This window comes from Lampris incognitus, chromosome 1, assembly GCF_029633865.1.
Source record: "Lampris incognitus isolate fLamInc1 chromosome 1, fLamInc1.hap2, whole genome shotgun sequence".
In the NCBI taxonomy this organism is placed as follows: domain Eukaryota; kingdom Metazoa; phylum Chordata; class Actinopteri; order Lampriformes; family Lampridae; genus Lampris; species Lampris incognitus.
The window spans coordinates 30,804,711-30,809,819 of record NC_079211.1 but is presented as its reverse complement, the minus strand read 5'-3'; the positions used below and the strand labels follow the sequence as shown (position 1 = coordinate 30,809,819).

The 5,109-nt window shown below is 47.8% G+C and overlaps 1 pseudogene; it reads right to left on the bottom strand.

Annotated features, from left to right (window-relative positions):
* Positions 1–467: 467 nt before the first annotated feature.
* On the bottom strand, positions 468–1,672 carry LOC130110288 (uncharacterized; annotated as a pseudogene).
* Between the last annotated feature and the right edge of the window lie 3,437 nt (positions 1,673–5,109).

Here is a 5,109-nt window from a genome sequence, read left to right as displayed (position 1 = left end):
CTATGATCCATATGCCGTTGGATCGGAGTTCATTCCTCGTCATTCCTCGTCCTTGATGGTGTACCTTCTCATGATAGTGCTGACAAGTAATGCCGACACATGACTATATCTTGGAAGGGCCGCTGGATGCTTCACATGTGGATGTAGGGCAGCATGAGTTAAGCGACCTCCAACTCTGAGGACACCTTGGTCATCCAGGAATGGACTTAACTTGTGCAACATGTTGGCCTTGTCCTGGATTTGCTTCTCCATATGACGCTGGAGGCTCTGTATTTCTTGAGAGAAACTTGTTTGTTGCGCCATCTTGATAATGGTCAGCTCGGCTTCCCTCCTTTCCTCTAAAGTGGTGGCTTTGCATGACTTTGGCTTGAGGCTCTTTGTGTCCCTTGCCCAGCGCTTGAGTCTGGCGACAGCTTTCACCATCCTTGACCAGTCGGAGAACTTGTGTAGGCGATCTAACAGCGACCTTATTTCTTCTGTCTGGGTATCATGAACCTGGGCTTTCTTGAGCTCTGGGTCACCGCTTGCAATCTCTCCCACCTTGACTTCTCCACTCGGTAGCTCTTTCTGCCACAGAAAGTCTTGCCTGTGAACCAGTTAGAGGCTACAAGTTGTTCTAGTGTAAGACCTCTCGAGGGATGGTCTGCTGGATTCTCTCCAGAAGGCACATATCTCCATTGTGCGGCGTCTGTGCTTTGCTTGATGCGTTCCACGCGGTTTGCTACGAACACATGGAATCTTCTGGCTTCATTTTGGATATATCCAAGGGTAACCTTGGAATCCGTCCAGAAGAATTCTTGTGGGCAATCGACTTCCAGTTCCTTCTTGAGCATATCACTGGTGCGGACAGCCACCACTGCTGCTGACAGCTCAAGTCTTGGTATCGTTGTTACCTTAGTGGGGGCGACTCTTGACTTTCCTTTACTAAGGAGCAGTGGACTTCATTTGATGCATTAACTGCTCTGAGGTATGAGCACTCTCCATAGCCTGACTCACTGGCATCAGAGAAGTGATGAAGCTCGTAGTGCTGAGCTTTGAAGTTTGATGGAATGTAGCATCTCTTGATCCTTACACCAGCCAGGTTTTGCAGGTCTCGGAGCCAGAATTCCCACAGAGGTCGAAGGTCATCTGGTAGATTGTCATCCCAACTGAGCTTGTCACGGCACATCTGTTGCAGGATCTGTTTTCCGACCAGGACAACGGGTGCTACAAATCCGAGAGGATCGTAGACTGAAGCGACGGTGGACAAGACTCCTCTTCGAGTAAGTGGATTCTCTTTGACAACTACTCTGAACTGAAGCTCATCAGAAGCCACACACCACTGCACACCGAGTGCTCTCTCCATGTGTAAATCGCCCAATGCCATGTCCAGATCCTTGGCAGCTTCAGCACATTCTTCTTTGGGGATTGTGGCTAGGACTTCCTTGCTGTTGGAGATGAACTTGTGCAGCCAGAGTTTGCCTGTGCTGCAGAGCTCTCGCACTTCCTTGACTAGCTGGATTGCTTGACCTTCGGATTCTATGCTTGCCAGTCCATCATCTACATAGAAGTTCCTCTGGATGAACTTGATGGTGTCTTCGTTGAAGTGTCCTCGTCCTCGGGATGCGAGGTGCTTGAGGCCATAGTTGGCGCAGCCAGGTGATGAGGCTGCACCGAATAGGTGAACCCTCATTCGATAGATGGAAGGTTGCGCTTCAAGATCTCCATTCTCTCACCACAGGAATCTTAAGTAGTCTCGGTCTTCTGCTTTCACATGGAATTGGTGAAACATACGTTCAATGTCGCACATTATTGCAACAGGACCTCTACGGGAACGACACAGGACTCCCACCAAGCTGTTTGTCAATTCAGGACCGGTCAGGAGATGGTCGTTCAAGGACGTGTCCTTGAATTTTGCAGAGCAGTCAAAGACGGCACGTATCTTGCCAGGCTTTCGTGGATGATACACCCCATGGTGTGGAATGTACCATACTGGTCCATTGGAGATGTCCCCTTTTGGAACTCTTTCTGCATCTCTGCGGGCTATGGTCTCCTCCATGACGGTCTTGTAGTCGTGGTAGTATTGCTGGTTTCCTTTCAGCTTCCTTTCTAGGCATTTGAGACGTTGGATAGAACACCTCTTGTTATCTGATAAGTTGGGCCTTTCTTTCTTGAATGGCAGTGGCATTTCCAGGTGACCATCATCCTTGAGCTTGATGCCTCTTTCCATTTCCGACAGGAATTGGAGATCTTCTTGGGAGATGTTGCCGTCCTCTGAAGCTCTTTCGGTGAAGTCAGATTCTAGCACCTTGATGACATCTGCAGGTAAGACCACTTCCCTGATTTGTGTTCTACAGACATAACGCACTTCACTTGTGAGGTCTGCAGAGGATGGAAGACCTGGCATCACTTGCTTCACGATGACTTGGTGGCTTACTCCAATCGCATCTCCATAGTCGAAACAGGGGTTGCCATATCCAACTACACTCCAGCCCAAGTCTGTTCCCTGTGCAAAGGGCTGATTTTCTTCACCAAGCAATACTTGTTTTGGGATGAGAGCTTGAGGGCAGTTGTAGCCAATTAGCAGGCCAACATCACAACTTTGCTGAGGAGCGATTTGCTTAAGATGAAGCCATGCCTTTGCAGTCTCTGGTGTGGGAATGTGATCTCTGTTTGCAGGGATGAATTCTCTTGAGTAGGTCACTGGCAGAGGGATTATCTTGTGCGAGTAGAATCCTCTCACTTGTAGTCCAGTCCATTTCCGACAGGACAGTACTGTGTTTCTTGAAGCCATTGTGGAGCGCCTTAACTGAACGGGTTCATTCTTTGTGTGGAGAGCCTTTGCTGTTTCTTGAAGGATAAAGGTTGTGTCGCTTTGTGTATCGAGGAGTGCATACATGAGAACTTCACGATCTGGCTCACTTGTTGTTGACACCCACACTGGAATGATCGTAGAAGTATGAGTGTCTTTGACGTTTTGGACAACTCTGTGTGATGTTGCCTGACTTGTTGTACTTGCTGCTTCATCTTGTGGGCTCTCCTTTTTCCTTTCCTTTGACCTGTTGCCGTCTTGCGCGCCATCAGGTTTTGCGGTCATTCTTTCTTCCTTGGTGCGGTCATCATGAAGGCATGTCGGATGTGGTTTGTCACATGTCTTGCAGGTCTTCCTCTTTTTGCAGTCCCTTGAGCGATGGCCAGGCTTAAGACAGCCAAAGCACAATTTCCTCTCTTGAACAAACTTGACTCGCTCTGAGATAGTCTCCTCCATAAACTGACGACACTTGTGTAGACTGTGGCCTTCCTTCTCACAGAGGGCACAGCTGGTAGCGACATCTTTCTCATCATAGTTGGTTGCCAGCGCCTTTGCTGCAGGCCCTCTGTTTCTCGAAACCTTTTCGCCTTCACTTGGTTTTAGAGCATGGAGAGATGTCAGTGGGTTGAAAGCGATTTTGGCTTCACGCGTGAGAAACTTGACGAACTGACTGAAGCTTGGGAACCCTTGATTTTGTTCTTCCATTTGTACAACTTCCCTGTTCCATCTTGAAGTCAGCCAGTCTGGAAGTTTAGCAAGCATTTTCTGGTTCTCGTTGCAGTCATTGAGTATTTCAAGACTCTTCATTTGGGACATGGCAGCCTCACAACTGCGAAGGAAATCAGAATATTCTTGAAGTTCCACACTGCCTTTGGAACTTATCTTGGGCCATGCATCAAGCCTGTCTCTGAAGGCCTTGGTGATGAGGAATGGATTCTCGTATCTCTCTTCTAGGATAGTCCATGCTGCATGATAGGCTGACTCTGTGCCGAGCAGGAAGTAGCTCTCTACGGCCTTCTTGGCGGGTCCGCCCACATACTTTCGTAGATAATATATCTTTTCTTCAGCTGGTAAGTTTTTCCTGTCAATGAGTGTTTGAAAGGAAACTTTCCAATCATTGAATCTAAGTGGGTCGCCGTTGAATATTGTAGGTTCAGGTACGGGAAGACGACTCGCACTGATGGATTCTGCGAACGCTCTGATAATAGCTGCTGTGCTGTCTGCTTGCATTGAATGTGTCACAGTTTGTGGTGAAGACTGGTGCTGTAGAGTACTTTCCTCCTTGACCTTCACTTTCTCCTTCAGAGTTTCGTCCTTGACTTTCACTTTCTCCTTCAGAGTGGCACGTTGATGGAGCAGCTCAGATATTTCTTTGTCTGAGCAGATACTCTGGTCATATACTTGCTGTCGCGCCTGGGCAGCCCTTAGCTTCTTAATGGTCTCCAGGCTTCTAGTGCTCTTTGTCTCTGGGAGGCTTCAGCTTCGAGTTCGTGAAGTTCTTCGGTCTTATGCTCTTGCTCTTGCAGTACTTTTAAAATGGCTTTATTGGCAGCAACCTCAGCAGCAGCGTCTTGTACTTTAGCAGAGGACCGGCTTGAATGTCTCGATATGACCCTTGAGTTTCTTTGAGAATGAGCCGAGGACTTGGTGCGGTGAGACGAGCTGCTTTCAGAATGGGCGGAGGACCCCGGTATGGTAAGGGCTGGTGCTTAATTTGTCTGCAGCCGCAGCCTTAAATTCGGACGTTTCCTGTTTCACGCCCTGTCCTTCATCCTCTTGTCCTTCGTCCTTTCTTGTTTCTAGATGGCTTCTTGCAGTCTCAATGAGCATCCTTGTGACTGCATTGCACTTGTCTATTCTGCGGCGTGTGTCATGGTCGTGCCTGTCCATACGCCTTAACTCATCATAGACAACGTTTAGATCCTTTGAGGCTTTACTTATCTTTGTAATATGCGCATGCAGCAGGTCGTTTGAGCATTGTTCAATCTGCACTTCTTTGGCAGCTTTAGCGATAGCCTTCCACTTATCATAGCTCACACTAAAACGGTGTTCAAGTCTTCTTACTTGCACATCGTGTAGTTCTTGGCCCCTTTCCGTTAACTTCCGGACTCTGGCTTCTTTGTGGCTCTTGTGCGGAATCATGGTTATCAGCTCTTGTGCCTTCAACTTCCTTTTCTATGTCTGTGTCTTGCTGCGGGACATCTTCACCTACACCAGGGGTCGGGAACCTTTTTGACTGGGAGAGCCATAAAAGCCAAATATTTCTAAATATATTTCATTGAGAGCCATATAGTATTTTTAACGTATAATAAATTAAA